Here is a 12,586-nt window from a genome sequence, read left to right as displayed (position 1 = left end):
ATAAAAGCCACAGTGGTGACACTGTTCATCCACATGGACCAATCAGGTGACGACACGTGGCGTTACTGTGCACTTAAGCCAAATATAATAAAATATTACGGTATCCGGCAAACTTCACACGTCTATAACTTTTTAACCAGATGTCCGATTTAAGCGTGCCGCTAGTCTATGGACTCGTATCGACGAGTACTTTACAACCATACAAAAGTTAAAGCAAAATTATACAACGATAAAAAGTCAACTCCCGGCACTTTCTGGACAGTTTGCACCTCGACTTGTTTTGCCCATAACTTTCAAACCGTAGCTCCGTTTTCGATGTGCTACTAGTCTACGAACTCGGGGCATCATGCACTTCGCCACGGTACCCTGGTCAACTCGAAATTTCAACTGGAATAAAAAGTCAACTTTTGACCCACTCGGTCAACGTGCACGAATTCCGATGTGGTTTGGGACGGGGTGTTACACATACGGTCCATCACTAATTATGAAACACTTGCTTGTTGGAAAATTTAATGGCGGTTCCATCGGAATAGTTAATTTTTTCATTTTCTAAAGGCAAACTGACTGGACAATCAAATTTGTCCACTTCTCTATTGTTATTGTATACGAATGACATGCTAAATGTAACTATATTTATGATGTTTAACAAAATAATCCACAGAACACCACATTGTCAACATTGCATCCATTCAAGCTAACGTTATGTTATGATTTAGCACATGTGCCATAGATTTGACATCTTGATCTACTATGTCTGTCAAGAGTAGCTATTCTACTAGGTGTTAATATGCAACATTTAAACAGCATTTGTACTCATTTACATAAAATGCATTTGTATTTTATCTTTACTCATTTACTGAAAATGCATTTGTATTTGTATTTAAAATGCTATTGTACTCATTTGCATTTAAAATGCTATTCCACTAGGCGTTAATAACATAATTGTTTGGCTTATTTTCTGTACTCATTTACTGAAAATGCATTTGTATTTTTTCATTACTTTTGCTTCAGGATTATAGTTAAACCTTCCAGCAAAGATTCTACGATTGCAGAAGTAGATACTTAGTATGTTTTGAATTGGTAAACCCTTTGTGCTCAATGTCACAAATTTTAGTTTTACTGTTCTACGATGGAACATGGAGTGTATGTTCTGAAGGTACCTGGAGATACCAACGTCAAAGAATGAAGATTGTACGTATCAAAAGGAATTGTACGTTGGTCGAACTTGAAGATGTTGTCTACAACGCTCTCAACTTAGATTCTACACAACATCAATTAATCTTCAAGTTCATATACCCTGTGTGTTTGTCATGTGAGCCATACGTTGTGGAAAATGGTGAAGACCTACAAAGTTTTATAGAAGAGTATAGTTCACACAGACCTCAAGACAGATCTCCACTTATTGTTGATGTGTTATCCAGGGTTCTAAATAGTATTAATACTGCTAGATGTGTTGTGAATAGGATACCTACAAGTTCAGGATTTATGACTACTGCCCCACTATCTGCAGTTCCCGAGACAGCTACTTGTACCTCTGATGCCGACATGCAGTCCCCAGCGACCGAACTTCATGTGCCGAAAACTCAACCTGGATTCTCTGAAAATCAAATTTGTGAAAACAATGTGCAATCTGTGGAACATGATCATGATAATGAGCGCTTCGACATTAATGATATGAATGAATATCGTGGACATGATTATGATCAAGATGAACAATTTGAGGTTGAGGTCAACACTGATCGTAGTGAAGATGGGTTACGAGACATTTGTTGGACCCAACATTTGGGACTTTCAGCTGGTGATAGTCGACATGGTGAGTCTCCTTATGGTAGTAGTCCAATTGATAATGTGAATGATGATGTGCTTGCCTCTCCTTGTACTGAAAACCATTTGGACATTCGACAGGATTCTACCACAACCATGGCTGAACTTAAGGTTAACCATCGCTTCTCATCCGTCAATGCCCATGAAATCATTCGAATAAACCAAATCTTTGCGAGTAAGAATGCGCTACAGAAGAAGATTAGTCTTTATGCACTAAGGAAAAATTTTGAATTCAAGGTCAAGAAGTCAGATAGAGTCCGATATGAGGTTGTATGTGCAAACGACAATTGCATGTGGCGAATGCGTGCTACCAAACTACAGGGTGATAATACAGAGGCCTTCATGATTAGGGCCTTCAAGGATGAGCATATTTACTCTTTAAATATCATGAAAAGGGATCATCGTCAAGCAACAAGTTCAGTTATCGGAGACATCATCCAGCCAACGTTTGATGGGATTTCAAGGCAATACAAACCTCGAGATATCGTGCATGACATTCGCTCTAATTATGGAGTAAACATAAGCTACAACAAAGCATGGGCTGCTAAGGAAGTTGCACTATCAGGTTTGTGGGGCACGCCAGAAGATTCATATGCAAAACTTCCTTTATGGAGTCACGTTTTGAAGAGCAAAAATTCAGGCACGTTTACTCGAATTGAAACTGACGATCAAAACAGATTTTTATATTTTTTCATGGCACTTGGAGCTAGCATTAGAGGGTTTCAGCATATGCGGAGAGTCGTAGCTGTCGATGGAACTACACTGAAGAATAGATATAGAGGTTTGTTATATATTGCATCATGTTTGGATGGGAACAATCAAATTTATCCACTTGCTTATGGAATAGGACCTGGGGAGACGGATGCAGCTTACACGTGGTTTTTTGAGAGCTTTAAAGAAGCGTTTGTGGATGATCCGAATATAGCTTTTATATCGGATAGACACAAGAGCATTGCAAAAGCAATACGTACAGTTTTCCCTAATAATCACCATGGCCACTGCACATATCATCTTGGTACAAATTTACGTGCTAAGAAGTTTAAAGGTAATGTCAATGCGATTATATCGACTTTTAATGATGCAGCTAGAGCATATATTGTTGAGGATTTTGATAAGGCCATGCAGCTTTAAGAAGGGGTTAGTATTGAAGCTGTACAATATCTCAAGGATGCAAGTCCTTCAAAATGGGCGAGATCACATTTTCCGGGCAATAGATACAACATAATGACAACTAACATTGCAGAGAGCATGAACTCTGTGCTTATTGATGCTAGGGATAAACCTGTTTTGCCATTACTAGATCACATTCGTGATGTCTTGCAAAGGTGGTGGTATGAACGTCGAACTAACGCAGCTGCAATGCAAACTCCTATTACTAATTGGTTGGAAAAAATCATGCAGGAGCGCTCAAATAATGGCAGAGGCTTACGTGTTATGCCAATGAACTAATATGAGTTTCAAGTTGTTGGCCATGGCATGTTCGTTGGAGTTGTTAACTTAGAAAATAAGACGTGCTCATGCAAGGAATATGACATTGATGGATTTCCTTGTGTCCATGAAATTGCAGCATGTAAGCATCGACATATTTCTCCATATTTTCTTTGCTCAGCGCATTACTCAGTTGACTCACTCCGTGATGCATATTCGGAAACCGATATATCCACTTGGAGATAAATGTCAGTGGCATGCTCCAGATGATGTCATAAACTAGGTTGTACTTCCACCTCAAATTGGCAAACAGTCAGGAAGACCGAGAAAGAAAAGGATTCAATCTTAAGGAGAGGAGCATCATCAATATAGATGCAGGAGGTGCAAACAGGTTGGTCACAGCAGCCGATCATGCTCCGCTGCCGTACCTCTTGATAGCACTACCAACCAACAACACCACTGAAACGAAGGCCCATCAATCGCGCGATGCTATATTCAGACAATGGGGCCATGTTATGCGATATGCGTGTGTATGCAATGTAGTCAGGAATGCAATTAGTTGCTCAACCGCGTAACATGTGTTTTGGCATAATAGACGTTGGCTTTATGTGTTCTTTTGTTGTCAAATTCATCTGTCGTATTGTTTTGATAACATATCATTCCGTGTTCAGTTTTTGGTTCAGTTGTTTGTATGTTTCTTACTATTGCACGGATGATATTACTGCCCAATGGTAATGACCGATGCATCGTCGGTAATTGACATTTGTACACCGTCGTAAAAGAATCACCACAATTCCATCTGACAACTTCAATCATGTGTGTTCCAACCAATAACATGCTAAATGTAGCATTATTAATGATAAATTCTGACAAAGTAAGCAATCAAACGGCATTAAAAAATGACAACGTTCAATTTGTTTTTGCTTCAAAAATTACCCAAGTTTTCGTCGGTAATTACAATTTGTTTTTGCTTCAAAAAACCCCTATGGCGATCACATTTTATCAATTTTTGGGCCCCACAAGTCCCCTTACGTGTGTTAAATGAAAAAACATGCAACATATGGATTATAAAATGATCTTAAGGAGAGAAAATCCTAAAATCTCTGAAAACTTTCTCAAATTGGCCAAAAACAATATGCTGACTGTAGACCTTCGATAATTCCCGATGAAACCATCGGTAACCGACATATACTATCTGGAAAAATTACCGTAGGTGTCATCGGTAATTACCGAAACCCCAGTGGTAATCACATTTTACAAATGTTATGGACCCCACAAGTCCCATAATGTGCGTTAAATGCAAAAACATGCAAAATATGGATTCTAAAATTATCCTAAGGAGAGAAAATCCCAAAATTGCTTAAAAATTACTCAAATTGGCCAAAAAAATACGATGACTGTAGACCTTCGGTAATTCCCGATGAAACCCTCGGTAACCAACATATACCCTCTGGAAAAATTACCGAAGGTTTCTTCGGTAATTACCGAAACCCCTATGGCAATCACATTTTAGCAATTTTTTGGGCCCCAAAAGTCCCTTTACGTGTGTTAATGAAAAAACATGCAACATATGGATTATAAATAGGGATGTCAATTTGCCCCGCCCATCCCCGAAACCGCGGTGCACCGCCCCTAACGGGGCGGTTTTTCCCCGCAAAAACGGGGTGATGGGGCGGGCTTGGGCTTACTCTCTTAGACCCGAAGTGGGGATGGGCCGGGACCGAGTATTAAAGACCCCGGCCCGAACCCGGCCCGTATATATTATCTTTTTTTTTTTAATATTTTGAAAATTAAAATTAAACTCATTTGCTTAGAATTTGATGAGGTGGTAAATTGAATTTATTTATTACAAAAAATGTTTATATTAAATTGTTTAAAATTTTTTGATATTATTTAATATTTTTGTCTATTTTTGTAGCAATCAACTCTTACGGAACATTCTTTCATGGAGACTTAAGGAAATGAGAAGTAAAACTTTATTATGTGTGCATGTGTATTTTTATAAATTTTATGTTTATGTATTTGGATTATATTATATTGTATTTTTTGAAAATGTATGTTATTAAAATTATAAATTTGAACTTTGATATCTTTTATTGTATTTTTATTATATTTTTGGTCATTTTATTTATATTTTGCTTATAGAAGAAATTTTTTTAATATAAATTTATCAAAAGAAATTATATCAATTATATAAAAAAAAAAACAAATGGGGAAACCGTCCCTGCACCGCCACCGATTGGGGAATCCCCGTCCCCGCCCCGCTTCTAAAAAAACGGGGAAAATTGCGGGGATGGGATGAAAAATCCCATACGGGGATGGGGACGGGATTTTAAAAACCGGCCCCGCCCCGCCCCGTTGACATCCCTAATTATAAAATGATCTTAAGGAGAGAAAATCCCAAAATCTCTGAAAAATTTCTCAAATTGGCCAAAAAAATACGATGACTGTAGACCTTCGGTAATTCCCGATGAAACCCTCGGTAACCAACATATACCCTCTGAAAAAATTACCATAGTTGTCATCGGTAATTACGGAAACCCCAGTGGTAATCACATTTTACAAATGTTATGGACCCCACAAGTCCCATAATGTGTGTTAAATGAAAAACCATGCAACATATGGATTCTAAAATTATCCTAAGGAGAGAAAATCCCAAAATTGCTTAAACATTTCTCAAATTGGCCAAAAAAATACGATGACTGTAGACCTTCGGTAATTCCCAATGAAACCCTCGGTAATTTTTCCAGAGGGTATACCGACGATTTCATCGGTAATTACCGAATATCTACAGTCATCGTAATTTTTTGGCCAATTTGAGAACTTCTTCAGAGATTTTGGGGTTTTCCCTCCTTAGGATACTTTATGAATCCATATTTTGCATGTTTTTGCATTTAACACACATTATGGGACTTGTGGGGTCCATAACATTTGTAAAATGTGATTACCACTGGGGTTTCGGTAATTACCGATGACACCTACAGTAATTTTTCCAGAGGGTATATGTTGGTTACCGAGGGTTTCATCGGGAATTACCGAAGGTCTACAGTCATCGTATTTTTTTGGCCAATTTGAGAAATTTTTTAGAGATTTTGGGATTTTCTCTCATTACGATTATTTGATAATCCATATGTTGCATGTTTTTTCATTTAACACGTAACGGGACTTTTGGGGCCTAAAAAATTGGTAAAATGTGATTGCCATAGTGGTTTCGGTAATTACCGAAGAAACCTTCAGTAATTTTTCCAGGGGGTATATGTTGGTTACAGAGGGTTTTATCGGGAATTACCGAAGGTCTACAGTCATCGTATTTTTTTGGCCAATTTTAGAAATTTTTAAGCAATTTTGGGATTTTCTCTCCTTAGGATAATTTTAGAATCCATATGTTGCATGGTTTTTCATTTAACATGCATTATGGGACTTGTGGGGTCCATAATATTTGTAAAATGTGATTACCACTGGGGTTTCGGTAATTACCGATGACACCTACGGTAATTTTTCTAGAAGGTATATGTTGGTTAGGAATTACCGAAGGTCTACAGTCATCGTATTTTTTTTGCCAATTTGAGAAATTTTTCAGAGATTTTGGGATTTTCTCTGCTTAGGATAATTTTAGAATCCATATGTTGCATGGTTTTTCATTTAACACACGTAAAGGGATTTGTGGGGCCCAAAAAATTGGTAAAATATGATTGCCATAGGGGTTTCGGTAATTACCGATGAAACCTTCGGTAATTTTTCCAGGGGGTATATGTTGGTTACCGAGTGTTTCATTGGGAATTACCGAAGGTCTACAGTTATCGTATTTTTTTTGCCAATTTGAGAAATTTTTAAGCAATTTTGGGATTTTCTCTCCTTAGGATAATTTTAGAATCCATATGTTGCATGGTTTTTCATTTAACACACATTATGGGACTTGTGGGGTCCATAACATTTGTAAAATGTGATTACCATAGGGGTTTTGGTAATTACCGACGCAATCTTCGGTAATTTTTCCAGGGGTATATGTTGGTTGCCGAGGGTGTCATCGGGAATTACCGAAGGTCTATAGTCATTGTATTTTTTTTGCCAATTTGAGAAATTTTTCAGAGATTTTGGGATTTTCTCTCCTTAGGATAATTTTAGAATCCATATGTTGCATGGTTTTTCATTTAACACACATAAGGGGACTTGTGGGGCCCAAAAAATTGGTAAAATGTGATTGCCATAGGGGTTTCAGTAATTACCGACGAAACCTTCGGTAATTTTTCCAGAGGGTATATGTTGGTTACCGAGGGTTTCATCGGGAATTAACGAAGGTCTACAGTTATCGTATTTTTTTTGCCAATTTGAGAAATTTTTCAGAGATTTTGGGATTTTCTCTCCTTAGGATAATTTTAGAATCCATATGTTGCATGGTTTTTCATTTAACACACGTAAGGGGACTTGTGGGGGCAATTGGAGAACATTTTCGGAACATTTGGGGGCATTGATGAATGTATAATTTGCATGTTATTGCCAGAAACACCCCATTAGCTGAGTATTTGGAGAAAAAAAAATGTTAATTCATATTACTAAAAGTGTTTCTGTAATTACCGATGGTGAATCGAGAATTATTGATGCACCATCGGTAATCATCTTTGCTTTAATTTTTATCACAACCGAGGGTCTTCTTTTCTCTTTTTTTTTTTTTTTTCAACGGTTATCATTACTAAAGATAGGTTCAGCACATTAAGATAACATTAGTATAGAGTGTCATAACATTAAACATACGATCTACATTGAAAGTTTATTAAAGTACAAATCAACAACATATTTTTTTCTAAAAAACATAATATCTTGCAGGCCAAATGAAGGATTCTCCTCACTACTCTTGTATTCAATAAATTTCAACGCGTAGACGCCACAATCACCCCTGCAAAATAGCATTAATGATTAGCATTAATGAAAACCAACCACATGTATTTCCACACGTAACCACAATAAAACAACAGCAATAGAAGTTGTTTGAAATGACAACACATTCATACCCATTATCTTGGCGGGGTGCATCTTTGATCATGGTCATCGTGAATGGATCTAAAGTGGGAGGCACGTCCGGATTCTTCTCGTAATATCCCCCATCCCTCAATAGGTAAGCCAACATATACGTAAGGCATTCCACATTGTTCAACTCTTTATTCTGGACATATTTATTTCCCATATTTGGATCGTATAAATCAATATGTCGGGCCTTCAAGTCCACACATGCTGCCAACCAATGCGCGCCTCCATTGTTGACAGGGATGTACACCTGCAAATTAGAACATAACCTCATTATCCACAAAATGGGAAACTTAGTGAGAATTTTTTTAAATATATGTAGGGACTTACATAATCACATATCCGCCATGGCACGTTAGGTTTGGGTGACTTCCCACGCACATATCTACAAAGGGTCGCATCACATGAATATGTGCTACGAGATGCCCTCCATATGGGATAACACCCTTTGATGGATGACTGCCAAATAATGAAATATATACAATATAAAATATCATCAATATAACATTAAGCAACACAGTAACATCCCATCATATTACCCAAAATAACACTTCTAATATGGCACAGGTGTAGGTGAACATCTTCTCCTTCTCAAACCGCCTTTTTTCGTATGAAATACAAAATAGTGTCATTATGCTGCAAAACCACATTAAAGGAAATAAGTAACAAGTGCGAGGTGATAAATAAAACATCATTCCAAACGTAGGAACACAATGATTTTACATGAACATAAAGCATATAACTTACATCGGAATTCAACCATCCTTTAGAGGTAAGTAGCTCAGCAAAAAATTTCTTTCCCACCATCATATAAGATGTACACACGGTTGCTTCCTTCGGTGCCACCCTATACCACTCATCGAACGCCCTCTCCTTCGATGCATCAATATGTCGATTAAGATTAAATTTGACCTTCTTTTTACATGGGTCAGTGTAAGGAGAGATGACGTGATGTGACTGGTGGTAAACTCTACCGAATCAGCTTGTATTACCAACGTTATGCGTCCAATCTTCCACCTCAACTCAGCTGATTGGTCATGATGTGGACTGTCAGCTGAAGCATCGATATCCCACCCGAAATGCAAAGGCCGATATGGCACCAAAGCCCAGGAATCCTCCACATAGGGTCCTCCAGGTACGATAGGCTCAAACGGTGTAGTACAATCATCATCCTCCTTCCTACCATTGGAACCATCTATGGGTGCATCAAATTCTTCGGCTTGCTCTCCAAATGACGGTGCCACAGGGGATGATGGTCGAACCGAAGATGACGGTGAATGGCTGTGCATATGATGTTCGGCCTGCAAAACACAATGGTTATTTTGCAGTTCCCAAACTCTAACAACAAATAAGTGCTAAATTACAATATATAATTTAATAATGCTGAAACACTAAAGTATACTAAGTTATCTAAATGATACCTGATGCTTTTGTTGGTCAATAACAGAACTAAGCATCTTCCTTAACGCTGCCATCTCTTTATTTAATTCATCAAATTTTGCCTCTAAGCAAGCAAGCTAATCAATATCAATATCCAAAACATAAGTCAACATATATTAGTACAACATATGAAATACAAATTTGCGTGCAAGTAACAATTGCATACCCTGAAATTAGCATCTGGAAGGCCAATAGAATGCTCCTCAGCTTTGGACGCAACTTTAGCGCCAACTATTGGTGCTACAAGTGGAGGTGACGTGTAGCGAACTTCATGTATGTCAACTGCTATTGTTCGCCAGTAATCCATAGTCTTCTCCTCATCGGTAGCATCTAACCTCCAGTGCACAACATACTACATGAAATGAAGAAAGGACAAAAAAGTAAATTTGGAAACTGACTATGGTAATGTAACTTGAATGTAGTCGTACCATGTAGTCTAAAAAAAATTTGCCTTACATTGCTATTTGAGGTGAACCAATTATGGACAGCAAAATGGTTCGGTTGACTTGTAGCATGCCATCTAAGGATACTCGGACAACGGGTTTCCCACCGGTCGGCAAATTGGTTACCAAAATTAGGGATTGCTTCAAACCCCCACAACTACAAAATATAAATTATAGGTTATTAAATATAATTTTTAAGTAAACGCTACATGTATTAAATATATTACCATACCTGAAACGCCAATGGAAAACCTTTTAGGTCATAATACTGTGATTTATTCTTTACTGCACGTCCTCTATGCTGGAATGCATTATGGAATGAGTTGATCGTCTCCTTGTAGCTCAGAATGCCCCAAGGGTAGGAATTAAATACCTTGATATCAGCAACCAAATCAATGAATTTTCTTTTTATTTGAACTTTCGGATCCATTCCGAGTACACCATGAACTAAGAAATATAGTAACGCAATTCTTACAGCATCCCAATCATCCACAAAAAGTGTATCCTTGAATAGTCGTTCCAGTTCGGGTGGTTTCAAGTCAGTCCTGTCATCTAGCAACCTCGTGAGCAGCTCCTTTCCTTTGGAAATTTGCATATCATACATTGAAGGGTACCTACAAAACTTTAAGCCACTAATGAGTGCGAATTCCCACTTCGTAAACTGCACTCCAGATTCGCCGAAGTTAAACTCTAGTACTTTTGGATTGTTGGCCACAACTTGTCTGCAAAGCAGGTGATGCACTACCTGACCAGAGAACCGGAGGTTCTTCATGTCAAGTAAGTGTCCAAAACATGTTTGTCTATACTTTTCCAGCTGCTCACTTGTGAGGACACTTGTAATTACTTTGTTCGCTTCTATTGGATTCCCGAATGAATGTGCCCTAACTTTAAATATATCGGCATCCTGAAAGATCCGTTCCTTTGGAGCATCGATGGGCTGCAAAATGAATTACATAAATGGAACTGACATCAATGATTTAATCATACCCTATTTTTCCACCCTAACTTGATAATAATAATTTCCAACTAAATCTTAAGACATATGGTTTCACATTTTTGCACAAGTGTTAATTACCGATGTAACCATTGGTAATCAACCTACAATGAACTAAAAAAAATCCCGATGGCCTATCGGCAATTATCGATATCCATTGGGTGAAGTTTTTCTTGAGTTTTCACATTCATGAATAAATACTGACAGATGTCTTATCATTTACCGCACAAAACAACATAAATGAATATAAAACTTACCATATCAGATGGGGGAGAGGAAAGTGGAACATGCCCTCGAAGTTTGGCGCTTTCCGTCTCAGCTTTGGAATTCTGCCTAGTAGTTCGTCGACGCTTAGAGTCGGGTGCTGCTGTGCTACCACTGCGTCTCTTACTTTCCACCTTCTTAACTCCCTTCCTCGGTTGACGTCCCAAGTTCCTCTTTGGTGCCATTATAAAGTACAACCTACAAATGTACATTGATAACATTAATAAACTTTTATCTACCTTTAACAACATTGTCAACTATGTATACATACATATATAAATATCCGCAATCCTCAATTTCATACGCTCTCTTCCTAAGGATATTGTGTATGCCATCTACAAAACATTTACTGAACATTTACTGTATAGCAGTGTGTTTACTTCTAAATCTTTCTATCTTCTTCTTCTTTAATTTTTTTTTTCTTTTTTGGGGATAAAGTGTTTGCGTGTTTGCTTCTAGCTAACCATGTACCTAAAATTTTATGCACTGATCTTCTCTCTCTCTCTCTCTATATATATATATATATATATATCTATACCTTTAGAAAGTACTAACTCTGGAATTCTCAACTTCAATTCTAATTAATCATAAAGTATTTTTCTCTTATCTCCAAGTACTGATTTTTAGTAATAAATTACCCTAGCAAAAAGGAAGAAGAAAAAACTTAAAAGAAAAAAGAAGGTCTGAAAAGCAACTAAGATTTCTAATGCAGCTATAGTCTAAAGTGGGGTTTTAATAGAGCAACCCACAATTGTGGCCAATTATGATGCTACATGCAGAAGCAGATAAAGTGAAATATTGAAATGACTGGAGAGGAAGTAGTCAATTCACCCAAAATGGAAAAACAAGAAAGTGAAGTATAGAGGTGGAAGACTACATAGAAGCTACGCAATAGACAGATTGTTATAAGCCAATCAAAAGCAGCCCTTAGACTGTATATATACATATCATATTCATGTTATATTTAATTATTTCTTACCATGCAATATATGTCTAAAAAATGTGCACAGAAAGTTGCAGACTATAATCTGAACATATAGGTTAAGCTGGACTGCAACATGTCCACCACTTCTATATGAGTATGTAAACGAATGTAGCTACATCTCTTCCCCATACTGCTTGTGTTTAACCTGATTTGGTTATAAAAGCTCAGACCTACCGACACCTATAT

Source organism: Ziziphus jujuba, chromosome 4, assembly GCF_031755915.1.
Source record: "Ziziphus jujuba cultivar Dongzao chromosome 4, ASM3175591v1".
Taxonomy (NCBI): Eukaryota; Viridiplantae; Streptophyta; class Magnoliopsida; order Rosales; family Rhamnaceae; genus Ziziphus; species Ziziphus jujuba.
This window is presented reverse-complemented; position numbering follows the sequence as displayed.